This window comes from Podarcis bocagei (assembly GCF_964188305.1).
Source record: "Podarcis bocagei genome assembly, chromosome: 3".
Lineage (NCBI taxonomy): Eukaryota > Metazoa > Chordata > Lepidosauria > Squamata > Lacertidae > Podarcis > Podarcis bocagei.
Genome location: NC_138127.1, coordinates 47,538,750 through 47,560,732, shown reverse-complemented (window position 1 = coordinate 47,560,732; position 21,983 = coordinate 47,538,750). Strand labels below are relative to the sequence as shown.

The window sequence follows — 21,983 nt, the reverse complement described above, 5'->3', positions numbered from 1 at the left end:
TGTAAACATACTGAGCAAAATAGCACTGTGGTCTGACTCAGTATAAGGTAGCCTGTTGTGTTCCTATATGTGCATGGGATAACAGGAATGTGCTATTTTACCTTGGAACCCATGTGCTACTATCTTCTTCAAGACATGTCTCTGTCCAAGAAAGAAACATGAATTAGGTGGAGACCAAGGATTGCAGTATTTTAAGGATGATAAAGAGTCTTATTGCACTGTAAAGACTAACAGGTTTCTTATGGAACAATCTTCCATGGACTAGAGTCCAAAAGTTTATGCTATGATGTATTTGTTTGTTTTGAGGTTTGAAACACCTTGAGATGTTTTGTTGTTTTTGTTGCAAGAAACTAACACCTTATGAGGATGACTTTTGTTTAAGTCCCATGGATAAGAATGAGAGATCGCCCTGACTTATAGCTTGAGGGTTTGGTCAATTAATGCAATGACTGGCCTCTTCAGAGTGACGTGGACTCCTCATTCTGGCCCTCAAGTGCTCTTTCCCAGCATTACAATGACATTTTGGATTGGAAGCCAAATATCCTTGTAAGCGCAGCAAGGCTTCACAATCAAAATCAACTGATAAGTTGGCATGGTAATGAGGAGCGGTTTTTCATTTTATTTTCACTTGGATTCCCACTGCTGGGGTTTTCGATATGGCAAAGCAAATGTGGTTTCTTAATGTGGTTAGCATGTATCTCCACATCACTGCTGCATTGAGATCAGCGTTCTGGAGAGATTTATTTAGGGAATCAAAGAAGCAGCCTCGTTAATGTTGCTTTTGTAAATTTAGCTTCTTCTCTAACTTCTGATCAATGCGATAATGCAGCAGATGGCTCTGTTGTGTTTGGCTTGATTTGATTACTTGGTACTTCTCTGCCTGCCCTCCAACAGTGTACGTGAGAAGCAGTGTAGAGCTGGGAGAAAAGCTCACAACCCTCACAGGAGTCTGTCCACAGGAGACTCTTGCGTTGGAGCACATCTTCAAGCTCCCTCCAGGGACTGGCACCAGTCCCAGAACAAAGTGTTGCTTCAGCCCCTATCCAAATTTAGTTGCAATTGGACATAGGAAACTGCTTCATCCTGAGCCACACCATTGGTCCATCTAGCTCAGAACTCTCTGGCAGAGATTCCTTTGGGTTTCAGGCAGACTAGAAGGATCTAGGTTGATGTCAATGCACTGAAAGCTGATGTTGGAGCTACATGCGAGCTATACCAAGAAACCATCAAAAATCCCAGGGGTGAGAACCAAGTGAAGGGAAAATCAACACTAGCTCCCAGCTGTGTTGTCTCTTGGACTGATTATAGGTTTACAACAGCTGGTGTTCATTGGGACTGGGTGGGCAGAATGCAGGGAGGTTAACGGTAGGTGGAGCCAGGGTCAAAGACAGGTAGAACCAACTAATTCTAGTTTTGTCCCCATCCTCTTTGATGCTAAGTTCTACAGGAAAAGATGAGATTAAGGAGAAGGATGCTGACTCCACCCACTGCAGTTGCTGTAGGTAAGTAGCTTGGTGAAGCTGGTGAAGCTGTGCCCCATTTGCCCTAACGGAGCAACTTCCACAGGCTACCCATCAGAAATGTCCTTTTCATTCCAGAAAAGCACATTTCATCACATCATTTAATTTGTAAGCCGCCTTTCCATAGTTAAAACCACACTCAGGGTGGCTTAGAATGTGAAAAGATTTACGGGTAACAAATGTAGCCATAGACAATAAATAAAACACATCAAAAGGCACAGAGATGTAACTGAACAATTTCCACATAAATCATTGTAAGAGATAAAGATAAAGATACAGAACATAACAGCAACAACACCTTAACAAAAACCTCTAAACAATACCCCAGCCCAAGAGTCTGTTCAGCAGCCTTGGTTTTTGTAGCTGGAGTAAGTCAATCAGGGCCCAGCCCTCCCAGGCCAGGTGGGAAAAGGCCCACAAGGCAGGGAGCAGGTCTTTCAGGACTCATAGCCAATATGGTCCCATTTGATGGCCAAAAGGAAGACACAGATGTCACTTGTGCTGCAATCACATACCATTTGCCTAGGAACAAGCCCTATTAAATGTTGTGGTACCTACTTCTGAATAGCTATGTACAGTATAGGAGTGCACTGCTAATGTTTTCCATTAAGTCCGGCTGAAAGTGAGAGCTTATCATATCCTAAGAAATTAACTAGTGGAATTATGAGGTGATGTATGCATTGGCTGCTGGTACTTTGCTCTTACAATTGTGTTGAAATGAACTAAAAGGAGTGTGGTGCTTGCTGCTGCTCCAGAAATTATCAGCGTTTTAGCTTTTACAGAGGGTGGATTTGAACAAAAGGGCTTTCCCCCTATCAACATGCACTTGCTTTTGTAGTGGCCATGTACTGGGCATTGCAGAACTTACTTATCTGTAAGGGCTGAGCACAAATCTGGCTCCACAGCCAATGCTCATTTGAGCCACTAACAACATAGCTCCCTGCCTTTTATTTTAACTTCTGCTGCTTCACCAGCTCCAATCCTCATTTCTGGACAGGAAACCCTGCATTTTCAAAAAGAGGACGTCATAGGATTGTTGCTGTTGTTTGGTTGGTTGTTTTTTTTAACTATCAAACCATTCCAAAGGCAGAAGGGAAGAAGAATTAAAATCTTAGACAGGCCCACTGGAAAGGTTTTGTCTTTTAGAGAATGGCTGACATTCAATTTGGACAGTGTGCTTTCTTCCTACAGAAGGTTTTCTAGCCTTATTGATTCTAAAACCTTTTTTTTTTAGCCTGCCATTCCTCAGAAAAGAGCCAAAGATGGCTTACATACAATAAAGAAAACAACAATATCGTAGCAAATGGGGGTGAGTTTACTAAAAACAAGCAGCAAAACTAAGAACTGCAGCATTAAATAGCAATGGAAAGTGCAAGGTTGCAGGCTGGGCAGCCAGGAGACACAGCTATGCCTGATTTCTGTTAGAATCCAAGGCTTTGGCTTTGGAAGAAGCAAGACCTTCTTGGGGTGTTAATGCTGTGGAGGCTCATGTTCTATATATGTACAAATAAACCATATATCATAAAGGCACCACAGTCTCTGCTGTCCCTCATTCTGAAGACACCAAATCCTGGGTAGAACCCTTGGAATCTCGTACCACTCAGAGGTTGGGGTGGCACACAACATTATGTTTCTGGGGTCTCCAGGGTTGAAGGCAGCACAGTCTGACCCCTGTCGTCAAACAGGGGACCCAGGGCCACTGGGGAGCTGCTTCCTCACTGCCTCCCAGGTAAAATATCATAGCAGGAAGGAAGTCAGTCAAGCCCCATCCATCAACCCAACTTCTTGGGCCAGGCTCCAGTCAGCTGCAGGGACTTTGCTTCCCCACTTGTTGCTGGAGGAAATAATCAGCTCTGGCTGCCAGTTGCCCTGGAACTGCAGAAGCAAAGGTGTAAGGCTTCTTGGCCACATCCATCAGTCAAAGAAGCAAAAACCAACAGCAGCTATTCAAGGAAGATTGGCCTGGCCACAACTGGATACAAAGGCACACAGCTCACATACCTCTCCCTCCACCTTCCTTCCTTTATGCATCTTTGAAAGCCTGTAAGGATAGTGTCTGGCTCTGGCTGGCTGTTTCAAGCTCTCTCTCTTAAATTGGAGTGAGTTGCTTTGGTGAACAGTAATTGTCTGAAAAGCGACACAAAATACAGGAAACAGCAGCGTAGCGTGGGTTGTCAGCACCCGGGGCAAGGCAAGTAATTTGCGCCCCCTAACCCTACAAATCTATGCCTATGAATGATGGTCCCTCTCTCTCTCTCTTTCTCATATTCCAATTGATTCCCATTTCCGCCGATCGATCCCCGAAGCTCTCACCCAGCGAAATTCGTGCGTAATTACGCTTTGCCCTCCCTAATCCTGCCACTTCCACCGGGAAATCATGATGGTGCGTTTCTCCTCTCCAAACTTTCCCCGGCCCTTTGCCGGCCGGTGCAGCCCTTTTGGCTATGAGCTCCCGTCCTTCTCTGCCCGCTTCCGACCCCACCTCCCCGTCCAGCCTCCCTACCTCCTGAAAAAAGGCGCCGGTGCCGAGCAGGACACCCCCGCGGCCATCGGAGAGAGGCGGGGCCAAGGGAGGCAAGCCAATGGGCAAGGCGGGGGTAGGTGGCCACGGGGGCGGGCGCTGCCGCAGTCCTTGGGTGGGCAAGGTAGGAGCAGGCAGAGGCTGGCTGGCCGCTCTGACAATAGGGGCGGGCCGAGGGCACAACAGGGCTGGGCCCTCTGGACTCGCGCCCCCCCAGATGTTGCGCCCGGTGCGGCCGGCACCCCTGGCACCCCCCACGCTACGCCACTGACAGGAAATAAGGAAATAAATAAATATAATCCACCCTAATTACAACAGTAGAAGTGTTACGTGTGTTCTGTTCCAAATCTCACTGCATCATGGGTTTTGTAGTCCAAATGCTTCCCACTACATAATCATTCAGACCTGCTAATTTCCCAGTACATTTTGTGTTCTGTTTTCACAATCTATTTTCTGTGAGAACGCTATAGCAAAAGCTGGTCACAAGCCAACATGTAACCCACAGAGACAACAGAGTAACTTTTTATAGTTGTGTGTGTCAGCAATCAAATTAAGAGGTGGTGTTTCTTTTGCCAACACTCAGGTTGGTTTCTTCCAAGATGCAACCATGGGAACTGTGTTAATAAATTGCTGGAGCCAAGCCACAGAGGTTGGCTGCAGTACTGCCAGCTGCAGTACTAAACAATGTTCTTGCAAACTCTAACAGCTCCACAGAAACTCAGTTGATAAGAGTGTAACACAGCGTTACCACTTTGGAAAGGGAATGAAGTCAGATAAGGAGAGAGGACACTTCTCTTAAGGAGAACAAGCTGTTAATATGGAAGCCTTTTCAGTTAAGCTGGCTGCTGGAATCAAAGATAATTTTGCATATGTGAAAGCAAATGAGTCCCATCTAGCCATGAGAAACTCCAGCAGCAGTCCTAATTTGACCCACAAGGGTGCTTTCCCCCAAGCTGCACCCATGTGCCCTACACCTGTTACATATAACTTCAGGTGTGGGACACATAAAGGCATTGTTCCCAGTCTAAAGAGGGTTTTGCAAACACCGCCAATCGGCCAATTGGTGGCACCTGCGAACCACGCTCCTTTGTAAACATTGACAATTAGCTGATCTTTGGCACTAGCAGAGTAATAGGGCTCCGCAGATGCCACGATGGCACTTGCAAAGCTTTGTTCCTTTCCTGTGAGGTTTGATTTCAAACTGCATGTGCAGAAGAAAATGCTTCACCTGGTGTCACTGTGGTGCCAGGTGACTGCCAGGTGTCCAGCCCCACACACCCGTCTGAATCCAAACCGCTGGCCAGATCCACTTCCCCAACCTTATATAAAATGAAAACAACAGCCAATGCAATTCCACAGCCCATCATTGATAGCCACTGCTACGCTGTAGCTATGCTGCCATACCCCCACCCCACCCCATCCCCAATTCCCCAGTAATGTCAGAAACAAAATAACACCTGGAAATATATGAGAGTGTTTGCAGAGAAGGCACAAGAATGAAGGCTACTCTTACAAACACCCTGGCAACTCCCTTGCTATTATCCAGTTGCAACATTGTTTGGTGCATTGAGGGAACCAGTTGCAAAACTGCTAGGATTAACTCACACAAATCATTTGTGACATAGGAGAAACCTACAGAGCCACATTCAACACAGCTCACATCACAGCCCATTGGGAAGGGCAGACAGCATGGAATCTCTTGATGCATCCTTTCTAGTCTCCCAACATTTAACTGTTATGAGACAAAGGTTCTTGAGAGTAGAAGCAGTAAGGCCGACAAAGCCTACAAAATCATTCTAGCCTGCTAACTGCTAACAGCAAACTGCTAAGTCACTGTGACTTGTGACTCATCTTGACTGATGACTCATTCGCCCTATAAAAGTAGCCAGCCTCTCTGTGGGCCTCAGAGTCAATGTATCTCGGTGTGTGTCTCAGTGTGTGTGTGTGTGGTGTGTTGTTGGAGACAGAGTGGCTCCAGGACTCTAGTGAATCGGTAACTAAGACTATGCCTCTGTGAAGAGTCAGATAGTCATACCTCGGGTTGAATGCGCTTCGGGTTGAGCGCGTTCGAGTTGTGCTCCGTGGCAACCTGGAAGTAACGGAGCGCGTTACTTCCGGATTTCACCGCTTGTGCATGCGCAGATGCTCAAAATGACACCACGCGTGTGCACAGAAGCGGCGAAAAGTGATGCGCGCATGGACAGACGTGCCACCGCTAGTTACGTTTGCTTCTGGATGCGAACGGGTCTCCGGAATGGATCCCGTTCGTATCCAGAGGTACCACTGTAGCTGCTATGAGCACTCTGTGTATGCTCTTTAAGTATGCTATTTATGAACAACATTATTTTCTCAAGTAAAAGTTTTATTCTGTTTATGAACAAGACTCTGCGTTGATTAATATACCGCTGCGCAACATTAACACCCTCCCTGAAAACAACCATCTTCTGTCCTTCTCCACCCTATGTGTAGGATTTCCCCAAACACTCATATAGACTGATACCTCATGGGGCTGTAGCTCCGTGGAACTGTTCAGGGTTAGCAGATGAAAGACTCCAGGTGTAATCCCAGGTTGAAGACTGCCATGACAAAAGGCTGGGAAGACACCCAATCACACCCACACACCTCTGGTAATATACTGCCTCAGTATCCTGTGTCCCCCCCCCCCAATGCCTGCCCCATCCTGAAGTAAGAAACAGGTAGCCAGGCTCCTTACCTACTATTCCTCATTTAAAAAGTCAGTTCAAACCCTCAATATTTTCCTTAAATTGCATACGTTGTGAGGTGAATTCTGAAAGCCATAAAGAGGAGTGGGGTTGGCCAAGCTTTCCTGCATCCTTGCAAGACTCCTGCACTTTTGCAAGCTGCATGACTGACGGCAAAAGCAGCAAGTGCAGCTTTCCCCATCACTGCCTCAGCCTCTTTGCCCTTATGTGTGGCTGATTTCTCCCTGCCCCTTGCGTGGAAGCACAGGTCTGAAATATGTGTGCTCCAGCCCCTCTGATTTGAAAGCTGGATAATGTGGGCCTTGGTTTCAGCTTTCTCTTTTGATCCTTCTGGCTTCCTGAGATTACTCATCCACCACACAGCTGCCCCTTTTTTTAGGACATATTCTTCCACAACTAGACCAGGGCTTCCAGTAACTGCTGACAGGGACTCCCACTTTATTTCACTTTAACAAAAGGAAACTAACACATTGTACTTCTCAGTTCCCTTTTTTCTTGTGGTTGTTCAAAGTGGGCCCCTGCAGACTTCCTGTGGTCACCCTAACATTCAAGCTCTTTTTGCCTTAGGGTTGCAAAGGACACCGAAAAAGACTGGGTGAAAGGCATTGCATTGGCCAATTCTAGATGCCTACTTTATTTTAGTTTTTATCCTGCTTTTCAGAAAAATATTGTCTCCCAAAGGACTCACATCAATGGTGTTGTTGTTGTTTAAAAAAACGATGACTGGTTCTTAAATTTTCAAGGTAAACAGACAAGACACATAAGGGGAAGGGGAAGGTAGTGGTGGAGGAAGAGCTTGACAATGCCAGAACAGCATGTTGAGTTGTGGACAGGCATAACATTCATATCCAGTTGTTGGCAGGCTGATCTGCTGGGGAAGAAGACCTGCTGCGTCAGACCAGAAGCACACCTAGGCTACAGCCTATTTTCACAGTGTCAAGCCAGCTGCCTATGGGAAACCCCAAAGGAGAACCTGAGGGCATCAGCACTCTCTGTACTTGTGACTCCCAGCAACTGGTATTGGGAGGCATAACTTAGCCACCATGGACAGAGACACTGCAACCACCCCAACCAGCTCCTTTTCTTAGGTGTGGTGGCTGAGGCCAGAGCCTGCTTCTCTTCAGCTGGGCAGCTGGGTGAGCCTGCTTTCTGGTGGAACCAAGTTCATTGGGATGGAGCCAGGCTAGTCTTTCCTTTGCCTTGATATTCTTCCTAGGAGGCGGCAGCAGCTGCATCCCAGTGGTCCTTGGTGCCCTGGCTGAAGCCAAAGTGAGCACTCCTTCAGCTCTGCAGTCCCAGAGCATTTCTTTAAAAAAATGTTTATTCATTGTTCGTTGGTATTTTACTTATTATTACTTTTACAATAAAATATTTGCTTCTCAGTGATGCGGTTGGTGATGCAGGATATGTAGCCCATAGGACTGCGCTGTAGAAGAGTCAGAACGAATTATTATATATTTGGATATTACACTGTGATGTAGAAAAGGCTGTGTTTATTAGGCTTCTAACCAAAATTGTTTTCTTAGAATACAGTCAAATTGCGAGTTGTAGCACACTTGTGAGCAAAAAGCTCACTGGTGTTGTTTTTTTAGGAGGAATAAACAGAAACATAAAACGACAGAATTAAATGCAAAGCCTAATAATTCAAAGCATGCCTCTGCTAGTCCATTTTCTCCACATTTCTACTCGGTCACATCAGGGCTGACACTGTACTTCAGGGGGGCCTTAGCAGGGTGTGACTGCTGCCCCCTGCCTCTTTGTGGCTGCAGCACCACTGCTCCACCTCTTCCCCACCCCTGTGCTTACTTCCTAAAACACATTGTTTACCTATGCAATAACTTCAGCAGAAATGGCAGTTTCCCTGCCACTTGGACTCCAAGAAATGGCCACGCATGTCATTCTCCTCAGAGCCAGGCATTCTGCGCAAGGTGGTCATGGCAGCTGGAAAAACTTATTAAGCTTACTGGTGATGGTGGTGGTGGTTGCTTTAAAAAACCACCTAAGTTTTAAATGTCTTTCTTGCCTCTCTGGCAAATCATGACAGTGGAGCAGGCAATGCCTGGCCACCTCACCCAGAATGCCAGGCCCATTATCAGAGCCCAGGCAAAGCAGTGGGGTAGAGAGAAAAGGTGAAAGGGGGCCTGGTGATGACCAAGTGAGGTTAAGATGGTGATGAGTCATGAGGCCTTTGGCCAGTGCCTGACCAGGCCAAACGCTGCCTTCAGGCCTGAGCCATAGGTCTGCCTAAAGCCAATGTTTCCCATAACTTTTGAACTTGCTCCCTCCCCCTTCTAAACTTTGCCTACCTAGTGTGACTGGCAAGCACAAAGAATCCTTGCAGAGAAGTGCATGTTTGCCACCCACTGTTATATGTATAAGGACCTGTCAAGTGGGGTACTAATCTAACTCCAGCACCGCAGAAGTACTTGAACTGGAAATCTCAAGGAGGTGGTGAGAAGTCACTCTGCAGCCAAAAGCTCCCATAAGCCTTTCATATCGCTGTGCAATTTCCACCGTCAGCACAGGGTGTTTTGATGACTACCATGCTAGGCCTCTTCAATGGTAAGGAAATGTCCCCTGGATTCTGTTTCTCTCTGGCATTTCCCCCTACAGAAGCATGAGGAATCTATGCCCCTCCAGATGTTGTAGGACTCTAACCATTGTTATTCTTGGCCTCATAGAATCATAGAATCATAGAATCATAGAGTTGGAAGAGACCACAAGGGCCATCGAGTCCAACCCCCTGCCAAGCAGGAAACACCATCAGAGCACTCCTGACATATGGTTGTCAAGCCTCTGCTTAAAGACCTCCAAAGAAGGAGACTCCACCACACTCCTTGGCAGCAAATTCCACTGTCGAACAGCTCTTACTGTCAGGAAGTTCTTCCTAATGTTTAGGTGGAATCTTCTTTCTTGTAGTTTGGATCCATTGCTCCGTGTCCGCTTCTCTGGAGCAGCAGAAAACAACCTTTCTCCCTCCTCTATGTGACATCCTTTTATATATTTGAACATGGCTATCATATCACCCCTTAACCTCCTCTTCTCCAGGCTAAACATGCCCAGCTCCCTTAGCCGTTCCTCATAAGGCATCGTTTCCAGGCCTTTGACCATTTTGGTTGCCCTCCTCTGGACACGTTCCAGTTTGTCAGTGTCCTTCTTGAATTGTGGTGCCCAGAACTGGACACAGTACTCCAGGTGTGGTCTGACCAGAGCAGAATACAGTGGCACTATTACTTCCCTTGATCTAGATGCTATACTCCTATTGATGCAGCCCAGTATTGCATTGGCTTTTTTAGCTGCCGCGTCACACTGTTGGCTCATGTCAAGTTTGTGGTCAACCAAGACTCCTAGATCCTTTTCACATGTACTGCTCTCAAGCCAGGTGTCACCCATCTTGTATTTGTGCCTCTCATTTTTTTTTGCCCAAGTGCAATACTTTACATTTCTCCCTGTTAAAATTCATCTTGTTTGTTTTTGCCCAGTTCTCTAATCTGTCAAGGTCGTTTTGAAGTGTGATCCTGTCCTCTGGGGTGTTAGCCACCCCTCCCAGTTTGGTGTCATCTGCAAATTTGATCAGGATGCCCTTGAGTCCATCATCCAAGTCGTTGATAAAGATGTTGAATAAGACCGGGCCCAAGACAGAACCCTGTGGCACCCCACTAGTCACTCTTCTCCAGGATGAAGAGGAACCATTGATGAGCACCCTTTGGGTTCGGTCAGTCAGCCAGTTACAAATCCACTGAGTGGTAGCATAGTCAAGACCGCATTTTACCAGCTTCTTTACAAGAATATCATGGGGCACCTTGTCAAATGCCTTGCTGAAATCAAGGTAGGCTACATCCACTGCGTTCCCTTCATCTACCAGGCTTGTAATTCTGTCAAAAAACGAGATCAGGTTAGTCTGACATGACTTATTTTTCAGAAATCCATGCTGACTATTGGTGATCACAGCATTCCTTTCTAGGTGCTCACAGACTGTTTGCTTAATGATCTGCTCCAGAATCTTCCCTGCTATTGATGTCAGACTGACTGGGCGGTAATTATTTGGGTCCTCTCTTTTCCCCTTTTTGAAAATAGGGACAACATTTGCCCTCCTCCAGTCTGCCGGGACTTCGCCTGTTCTCCAGGAATTCTCAAAGATGGCTGCCAGTGGTTCTGAGATCACATCTGCCAGTTCTTTTAATACTCTTGGATGCAGTTCATCTGGCCCTGGAGACTTGAATACATCTAGACTAGCCAAATATTCTTGTACTATCTCCTTAGTTATTCTGGGCTGTGTTTGCTTTGCTGAATCATTTGCTCCAAATTCTTCAGGTCGGGCATTGTTTTCTTTATCGGAGAAGACTGAGGCAAAGAAGGCATTGAGGAGTTCAGCCCTTTCTGTGTCCCCTGTTTGCATTTCACCATCTTCTCCTCTGAGTGACCCCACTGTTTCTTTGTTCTTCCTTTTGCTACGAACATACCCATAAAAGCCTTTTTTGTTGCTTTTAACCTCTCTAGCAAGCCTGAGTTCATTCTGTGCTTTAGCTTTTCTGACTTTGTGTCTACACGTGCTGGCTATTTGTTTGAATTCCTCTTTGGTGGTATCCCCCTTTTCCATTTTTTGTACACATCCTTTTTTAATCTTAATTCAGTTAAAAGTTCTTTAGATAGCCACCCTGGCTTCTTTAGGCACCTTCCATGTTTCTCGTCACACTGGCTGAAGCTGATGGGAAACTGAGTTCAACAACACCTAGAAGGATACATGTTCCGCAGTCCGACCCTATGGGGTCCTGCCTGGCTGTTTGAGAGCCACTGGCCTAAGCTCATTTCTGTCCACAAGACTATTATTCTATTTTAAAAAATCCCTTTCATTATCTAAATTGTAGTGATAGCTGAAATAACAATGGTTTATGTTATGGTTAATAATTATTAATATTTATTATTTATTATTTATACCCCGCCCATCTGGCTGGGTTTCCCCAGCCACTCTGGGCAGCTTCCAACAAAGTTTTAAAAGTATTAAAATACAATTTATTAAATAGGTGCTATGCAAATGCTTTCAATAAACTAAATAAGGCTGCAATTGTATACACTTCTACCACTGAACACGCTGGCACTTACTTCTGAGTTAATATGCATTGGATTGGGTTGTAAATTAGACAGGGCACATGTGTTTAATATGCGAGCTGAGAGGCTATCGTCAAGTGTATACAAAAATAGCTTCCCACTTTCCTTCTCTTCTTCTGCCAGCCGCTAAAGGAAATATTTTAATCATGGCACTAACTCGGGTGGGGGGAGAGGAGGATCAATGCCAGTTCAATTTTTCACTAACAAGATAACACTTAAGGCACACATAGTCCAATCTGTGGGGTCCTTTGGATTGTGGGTGCTCTGAAATAAAGGGACTTCATGAAAGGAGGTGGAATGAGAAATAATTTGCACCTGGGAACTCTTTCTTGCACCATGTTTTCCAAATTTCATTTCCATTTAAAGTGCAAAAAAATATATATTAATGGAGCCTTCGCTGTAGCCAGCTAGTGCTGTACTGGAGACTCACTAGCCCCCTGCAAAGCCATGCCTGTATCAGTGTCATGGACAGGTAGGGCTATGAGGAGAGGAAGGAGCCTTGCTGGTGGAAGATTACCAGACTGTTTTCTTTTTAATGTGTTGGGTGGGGAGAAATGCTGGAGCCCAACAGAAAGCAGCCCATGGAGAAAGGGAGAAACTCTAAATGGCACAGCTAGGTCAAGAAGGCCTAGTGATGATGTGTGCAGGAAGCACCCGAATGCTGACGATACACCTTTTTACCCTGGCTTTTGACATTTGAGATGCGTGTTTTTAGGACACACACCTTATTTATTGTAAGTTGTTTTAATTTTATTTATTTTTTAAAAAAATGGTTTTCTATTGTTGTAACCTGCCCTGGGACCTTAGGGTGAATGGCAGGTAATAAATGATGAAAAAATAATAATCTGTGCGACACCCACACAGGGTTGCCAACTGGCTAGGCAAGAAAAACAAATAATAGACAACCCACTAGCAAGGCCTGTTTCTGTTACACAAGTGATGAAATCAGGGGTGAAGCTTTTCATAACATAATCCTTATAATTAGGTAATCACAAGTGTTTGTTTTTAATGAGATAGTAAGACCCAGCCCGGTCCAAAAATTATCGATCCTAAATTCACACAACCCCAGTCATGCAAAGCAACAGAAATGTGTTACTGCCATTGCTAGCTTCATGTTTCCCTCTTGTTTGGGACTACGTCATGTGGGTGGAAGGCTGTGCAGTCCTTTTTGAACTTACTTGACAAACGAAGTTTGTCAGTGGGGGAATAACAAAACAAAAAACAAAACAAAAAACCAGCCTATACTAATGGTGCCACCTAGTGGATCTCAACAGAAGGATGATAAAAGAGTCTGGGGAATGTAGAGGAAAATCAAAGAAGTTTTGGAATACTGTACTTTGACGAGCAGAGACATAAAGCTCAACTGCATGACATATTAAAGTGAATTTAAAAACACTTCCATTCTTGTGATAAATTATGTTTGATATGTTTTATACGCTTCTTGGATTACAATATATATATCCCTGATCTTTTCATTATATTCAAGCATCACTTTCTAGTTGAGAAACAGATGCCTCGACCCAGTTAAACAGAGGGCAGCAAGGGTGGGTAGACAGGTGTCAATCAACTACACACACAAAATGAACATTGTTACACACAGCCCAGTTCTCCAAGAACTCCTGTGCTGCAACATGTTTCTGTTTTCTTGGAATTAGGTCACTGGAAACTTATGGTATTTTTGTGGTACATGGTTTTATACACACACGCACACATTGAACATAGGAAGAGATGGATGTAATTCTGACAGATGACCCAAAGTCAACTGCTTCCCCATCTGCTTTTATGAGAGGTAGCTTCCAGAGTCTAAAACTCAGCCTCTGTCTCTGACATTGTGTCACTCCAAAAACAGTGGGTCTTTTCTCTTTCACACATACACCTGGATGACATCACCTTCAGCTAGGAGGAGGGGTTGCAGAAAAAACTATATATCCCTGTTGCTGTATTGGTATCACCTTCTTGAAGTGTCTCCAGCTATAATAATAATAATAATAATAATAATAATAATAATAATAATAATAATAATAATAATAATAATAATAATGTGATAAAACATCAAACTTTAAAAAATTGCCTTCAGGTGTCTTTTAAAAGTCAGATAGTTGTTTATTTCCTTGACATCTGATGAGAGGACATTCCACAGGCCGGGCGCCGCTACTGAGAAGGCCCTTTGCCTGGTTCCCTGTAGCTTCACTTCTCACAGTGAGGGAACCTCCAGAAGGCTCTCGGAGTTGGACCTCAGTTTAGTTTCTGTGGCAACATATTGCCCCCAACTTACATGGCAAAGGAGATACTAAACAGACCTGGCCTTACCTAGCAAAATAAATTGGCTTGACTATTTCCCCAATCTTCCTCTGCTCCAGGCCCCAGTCTTACAGCTATAGGATTGCAGAGTTGAAGGAGAACCCGTGAGTCATTTACTCCAACAGCAATTCTCATTACTATATTACAAACTCCACAAGCACTTCTGTGTACAACTGCATGAACATACCTCTCCTATCCTGCCACAAAATGTTGCAGTGTAGGGTACTCCTGTTCAAGACAGTCCATTTCATCCCCACCTCCCTCCCACTTCTCCCCTGAACTCCCCTGTTAACTTGTGCACATTGAGCATGCTCAGACTTCAGACCTTGAAACATTTTCAAGCCTTCTTCTGTGTGAAAGGTGCCATTTTGGCTACATAAACATCAGCACTCAGATATGTGAAATAATATTTGTTTGTTTGTTTGTTTGTTTTTACTATCACTATCATTATTATTTAGATTTCTTATCCACCTTATACCAGAGCTACAACAATATAAAACAAAAACGATTAAAATTAGCTTAAACAATTTTAACTGATTAAATATATGGCAGAGCTAGAGGAGAAGAGGCTTTCCACTTGAAGCACATGTTGTTTTGGTACATGTTTGTACACTTCACTCTCCCAAGCCTATCCTCTCAGCAGATGAAAGGTGCCATTAAATTTCAAAACCACTCAAAAGGCTTCCATGAGAGCAGGAAAGCCAACTTCAATCACTCCTATCTAATGCAACGTTGAACTTATCATCTTGGTAGAGCAATTTTATGATGTGGAAGAGATCAGATCACAGCAGCATATCCCCACCCTACAGTTTCTGGTCTTCAAAGGAAAGGAAAGCTTTGGAGAAATCAATTCCAGTTGCAGTACAGAAATGCCATATTGTTGTGGATTCGGTATTTTTCCTCTCTAGATTATTATTTTCAAACTCGCCTTAGTACTGTATTCAGAACTGTCTTTTTTTTAGTATTTCTCAAAAGAATGGCAATATAGTCAGAAAAAAATACCTCTTACGCTTTCTCTTTCAAAGGCTGCATTAAGTTCCATGCCTTGTTTCTGCACTTGATATAATCTACTAATTTAATTTACATGGGGAGCATTGTGACTTTAGAATAACTTAAGAACACTCCTTGTACCACATAGTTTTTCTGAGGGTATAGGTCTCGGGGCCTCCCAAGTATGTTAAAAAGCATTTCAGAGACAAATCTTTAAAAGAGCAAACCCTGCAAAAGATTAGAGATTGGACGATTGTGTCCATATTAAGCAGTTGGGGAAACATAGGAAACTGTGCCATTTTTGTTCATATTTTCTGTATATGAGAATATGATTTTTCCATTAGATGAGTTGGGCAGGGGCAGATTGGTTCAATGGGGTAGTTTACATAAATCCATTTGGTTGTGGTACACATTCCAAGACCTATAATCCCATGTGAGAGTCACTGTAAACATCACAAAACAGATTTAAAAAGCATTTGCTTTACAATTTAAAGAGCTTCTGAGCACTGTTTTATTCTCTATAGAACTTTGTAGGGTTGTTTGTTTATCTCACTGATACAGCTGTTAGCTTTTCCATTAGCTTTATTTCTATATCTTGGGTAAGTGGTGATTTGAAATCGGTATCTTAATGTTGCTGAAGATACTGAAAGGATGAAATATTGCAAATGCTAGAATACAATTGGAGAGGAAGCGTATCTGACTTGGTAATACCTGAGGGCTTTTTCTTCTGGACTCCTTGCATTGCACTTTGTAATTCATTTATAGAAGCAGTTGAAACACAGAAGTTGGTACCTAAGAAGAACCCTTGCTGGAGGAAACAAAAGACCTATCTTGCCTGGCATCCTGTTCTCAGTGTGGCCAAGTACCTACAATCAGAGTTCAAGAACACACTCCAGTCAGGCAAAAACACTTAAGATGAGAGCAAAGTAAAGCTGGTAAGGGTTGTAGCTCAGGAAGGTGGGAAGAGTCCTGAAGGTCAGATAGCGAGGCCCCTGAGCTTCAGGTTCTCCACCCCTGCTCTAAATGCCTGTCCTTCTCACCTTTAAAAAGCCACTGTTACAAACCACCTGCAAAAAGTTTCTATATTTCAGCTGCTTTTAGGCTAGGGATGGGGAAGCAGGGACACGTTGAGCGTTATTATACTCCAACTCCCATCATCCCTGACCACTAGCCACGCTGGGTGGGCCAAGTGGGAGTTGGTGCCAATGACATCTGGAGAGCCACAGGCCCCCCCATCCCTGTTTTACATCATCTGTTGCTTACATCCCATTGCATTTCCCCTTCTTTTATTTTCCTAATGTTTTAACATTTTTATGAGTGTATTGAATTTTGCTGTATTTTATGAAGTGCTCCAGGCACAAATTTGCAAGGGGCGTGTGTTGGCTTGTGTTTGTTGCTACATTATTGTTACGAGTAGGGCAGCCCTATAAGAAGTAAATCCTGGCAATTTCTTTTAGATTTACTGCCAAGCACAGGAAAAGAAACAGCTTTGGGAAGATAAACAGTTACTACTGTCCTCTGTAATAATGTCTCCAGTCTTAAGTCTAGAAGGATTCCATCAGACCAGGGACTGAGCCAAATTCTTTGTGTCAGCCATATATCAAGCCCTACTTCCCACATGCAATCAATTCTGCAGTAGCCAGCTCCTTCTGACCATATTTCAGGTATCTCATTTGTCCCTGACTATCTTTACGATGACTGCCACCATCTTGGATGGCATTAGACAAATTTATGAAGGAAAAGGTTATCAGTGGTTACCATTATTAATGGCTATGTATTAACTCCAATGTTAGAGGCATTTTCCTCTCTGTATTCTAGTTACTTGAGATAATAAGCAAGAGATTGCTGTTGCACTCATGTCTTCCCATAGACATCTGGTCAGCCACTGTGAAAACAGAATAGTGGACTAGATAGACCTTTGGTCTAGTCCAGCAGGGATCTTATGTTTTTATGATTAGATGACCGTATAAAGTATCCATATCAAGAGTTTCTTCTCTGCACTAAAGCAGAGATGGGAACCTCTGGCCATTCAGATGATGCTGGGATCCAAGTCTAATCAGCCCCAGCAAGGCCAATGGCTAGGGGTGTTGGGAGTTGTAGTCTATCAAATACCTGGTGAGCCACAGATTGCCCATCCCTGCACTAAAAATGTGCATCACTGATATATGTGAAACATTTTAGTTTGGTAAGAAAAGATGAGATTGTTGGTGTAGATTGAACTCATATAATTTATCTGCTGTCTTGCCGAGTTATAATGGCATCATTATCATGCTGCCCTTCCATAGTAAACCATGCTCAAGGCTGCTCACAACATCAAAACATTTTGCATCGTTCACTAACAGCTACAAGACATAACAAAATCCAATAGCAATATAAACAACAAACGAATGAAAACCTATTATGTTAATAAATGGAGAATAAAAAATTGACTGATAATTCAGAATACGGTCAAACTAATAATAATAATAATAATAATAATAATAATAATAGACCATAAGCTATGTAAACAGCAAAAATAATGCATTTCCAGTACTAAATATTGACCACAGCAAATACCCCTAAACAATTCTCCACCCTGATGGTCTCCAGGCATCCTGAACAGCAGAAGCAACCTTTGTTGGTGGTGGCAGTCAAGGAGGCCCCGCCCTCTCAGGCCAGTTGGACATGGGCCAAATAAGGAGAGATCAGGTCTTGCAGGACTCACAGTGAGATGAGTTTTTTTCCCCTTTTCAAAAACAGTTTTCTAGGTGAATATATAGAATTGATTGCATATGGATCTGCTGGCAATTACCCACAGACATCCTGCGGATGCCAAGTCGCTGCAAATGCACTCACCCAAATTAGATATCCCTCATCCTAACAGACTGCTCCAGTATTGCATGAATACCAGTTTTCCCTCCACTGGGCTTAGCTGGTTATTGCTTATCCAGTAAAAAGATTCAATTTATGGCATTTTATATTCAGAAGGCTGCGCATTGTAAAGAAGCCAAATTAAATTGTCAAGTCAGCTGAAAAGCAATATATTCCTTAAGCCGAGTTCCCAAATGGCTTTTAACGTTAAGTGTAGTCAAGTAGGGTCACTGAGCGCCTGCTTTATTACACTGCTTGCCATTAGATCTTCATTTGCCCAACCAGCCTCTTGAAGCTGATGTTTAAAAGATTCGCAGATCAGCTCTCCTAGTAGAAACCAGCCATGGCAATACCTTTAAAAGTGGCCCCTAATATTATTTAACTTGTGAGAATTGGGTTAAGTTCTCGAGTCCCTACTCCCCAGAAACTCACTATCAGATGTAATAAGGAGGGAAAGCAAAAACACATATGCAAACCAACCAATGGGTTGTCAGTATCTTCTGTATCGGACTGATACACTTTACGACCCTACTGACATTACCCTGGCACAAACCGATCTATTACATTAACTGCAGCCATTGCCACAATAACTGGTGTAATAGTGTTGCACAAAGCTTTTGCTTAGTACATATCTGGGTGAGAATGGTGGTGTAGGAAGATCAGTGCCATGGGCACATACCTTGGTAGTACAGACAGTGGCGTAGCGTGGGTTGTCAGCACCCGGGGCAAGGCAAGTAATTTGCGCCCCCTAACCCGTGGATTTGCGCCCCCTAACCCGTGGATTTGCGCTCCCTAACCCTAACTCCCAGATGTTGCGCCCGGTGCGGCCTCCCCCCCCCTGCACCCCCCACGCTACGCCACTGAGTACAGAATATGAAGGAAACTGAGGTAGGAATCCCAAATAGGGTGTGTCCTAGAATTACTTCTGGGGCAGGAACCCCAGAACCCGCACTACCAGTATCTACCTCTCTGGAAGTAGTAGCTCTTCCTTCTTCTCTGACTATGAGAATAATTTCTCCTTGGAACTCTCCACAGTCAGTAACCCACTACTACTGCCCAACAACCAAGCAGGAAAATCCCCAGTGCTTGACAAATGGGGACATGGAGCCTTTAAGTTCCAACACCTTTCTTCAGAGACAGCAAAGCAAGAGGCAGCTCCTTACTCCCAGATAGGTGGGGATAGAATTGCAGACTTGTTTGTGATCATCTAAGTGTCTTTATGACTGCTATCAGAAGCTTAACTCTGGACTCTGCCACTTTGGTCTCATCCACCAAGGCCATTCTTAAGCCCTTATGTGATGGGTTGCTAATGCAGCACTGTGCCTGCTGAGCTCTTTCATAGCACCTGACGTGTCCTTTCCCACTAATCGCTGCTGAAATTAAATGAAAATGCCTTGTATTATACTCTCTAGCAGGATTTTATCAAGTCTGTTGGCTGGCAGTGAGAATGAGTGTGCAGACATGTGCTTGTGGCATGTATGGTTGCCATGCATTATGTGCGTCTGGTTGTAGTGTGTGCCTGCATGGCTGTGTTTTTGTGATCTTGCATGGTGATCAAGACAATTTCTCTAGTTTGCATATGTGCCCACAGACCCTCAAAAAGGTGTCAACCTCATGTTATTATCGAACCCTCAATTTTATGACTGCAGTCCAGAAGATGCATCCAGTACAAGGCAATGTGCACATTTTCCCAATTTTGTTATGTGCACAAGTTTATGAACAGATGCCTCTTTGGTATCGGTTGTTCATGAAGAAAGAACCATGTCAATGTATTGCACCATTTCCCCCTTCCTGATAACAGCTTTGCATTCAGACTTGTGAAGCAATTGATCCGTACAGAGAACATTCTTTCCTCATGAAGATTATGATGCTTATCTTCCTTGTGATAAATTGCATTGACACACTTGCTTTCTTATGGTCGTGGCTTTATTTCCACAGGGAGCTTATTAGGTATTGTAATTTTTGCATGAGAGACTAAAAGGAGCTAGATAATGAAAAGCCACAGTATTTAGAGGTGATTATTTTATAATAGGTTTCAAATCTTGTGAAATATATATATTATTTTTCTATTTGTATAGCTGAATGCACAAATGATTGCATAAAAGATACATTAGAACTATACTGTGGCGTCATTTCGGTGGTTTCAGCTCAAGCCATTGATTAATATCATTCCTATTCTGTATTTAATATATTATGTTGTAAGTATTTTTTTAATGGACATTACTCAATTTCACTTTCAAATTTCATATTCAAATCTCAGACCTAAAACCATATTAATTAAATTGCAAGTGCTGCAATATCTAAGACTCAGCTTTTTCATTTCTTTTAATTAATTCACTAGACAGGTGCTCTGGGGGGGTTTTCACCCCTGGAAAAAAATCTTTACTTGATTGGAGTTGCAGGGTGAGGCAGTTGCACAATTCATATACAACACTGCTTGTTGTCATATTCCACAGTAGGAGGAGAACCTCCTTTGCAAACTTTTGTGTGGGTCTGGTGCCTTTTATCAGTAAGCATTGAATCTCTTCCCTTGACCTTTGTCCAATCCTGATTTGGCCCTTTCTACATGATATGTGAGAGGAGGATAGAGATGCTTTGTAGTATTATGACATAATCACCTAGTTCCCTTTCAAATTATACCATCACAATAGACAGACATATCATCTAAATGTAAGAGACAGAAGGAGGTAGCCTTGCAGTGAAGAACAGCAAAGCTGCGCCCTCCTTTTTCCCAAAGTGTACTGGCATTTATTTATTTTTCATTCCACCAGACATTCCTTCAAAGATGGTATCTCATAGTCTATACAGGACTGTCATTGATTGGAGCAGGTGTTTCTGATTTCAGCACACATGTCTCAAGTAATGTGAGTTAAAATTATCAGGTAAAAAGCTAAACCCTTAAAACATTTTATATCACTGTGGTGTTGTTGTTGTTGTTTTAAACCTGAACCAAGTTTAATCCATTTTGTAAGTTATCTTCTGAATATGGAACAGCACAAGAATCAGAGCTGGCCTGCCCATGGGGTGGGGTGAAGCTCCCACTTCAGGTGGCAAAAGTGCAAGAGGTGGCACCCCTTCTGCCCCACTGCTGCTGCCGCCACCAAAACGCCCTCGTTTCACTGCCAAGAGGGAGGTGTTCTGGCACGCTGGCTTGACTCAAGGATGAGGAACCTGTCCAGATGTTGTTGCCCTCCAGCTCCCATCATCCCTGACCCTTGGCCATGCTGGCTGGAGCGGATGGGAGCTGGAATTCAACAAGATTTGGAGGACCAGAAGTTCCCCATCCCTGACTTAAATCTTCATAGACTATTGGCTCCATTAGCCCAGCAATATGAACTATGTTTGCATGGGAGAGTACCACACTCCTTCACCCCACCATCTCCTGACTGACATCCTTCCAGAGGGTGAAAGGGAAACAAGACGGCACGCGTTGATTACAACAATGACTGCTCTGAATGAACAGCTTTGAGATGACCTCCAGCAAACTCATCAAGCATGAACACAGAACTAATTGATGGGCAGAGTTGATTGCTTCCTCCTCTCCTGCACTTGAACAGGCTTATGGTTAAAAAACCAGAGGCAGCAATGGAGAAAGCAGAGCTAAGTAGACAAACTCCATTCAAGAGTATTACAACTGCTGGGAATATTTAATATGATAGATTCTACATTATAAAAGAACAATTAATCTAGAGGTTATACCAGCAAAATGTTCTTTCTTCTTAATTTACTTACTTGCTCACTTTACTTGTTATAGCTAGGTCCATAAAGAGACTAGATGGTGGTGTAGTGTGCCTAGGATTACACTCTCCTCAGCCCCACTCTTATGCCTGTCCCCGGCTTTCCAGGACTGAGAGATGCAATGAAAATGGCATTAGTGCATTATGAAAGATGCTATCTCCCTTCCTTATGATTTTAAAGCTACTTTAAATTGGTAGTGGAAGATACTAATGGCAAAATAAAGGAGCAAAG

At 43.7% G+C, this 21,983-nt stretch overlaps 1 long non-coding RNA gene across 2 annotated transcripts in view; it reads right to left on the bottom strand.

Moving 5' to 3' along the window:
* The window catches only part of LOC308583704, a 137,755-nt gene that overhangs the window by 114,919 nt on the left and 853 nt on the right, over nt 1-21,983 (bottom strand). For both annotated transcript variants that reach the window (XR_014006363.1, XR_014006364.1), the window contains exon 2: nt 3,522-3,647. This is a non-coding gene — a long non-coding RNA (uncharacterized lncRNA). The remainder of the gene's footprint in view (nt 1-3,521; nt 3,648-21,983) is intronic.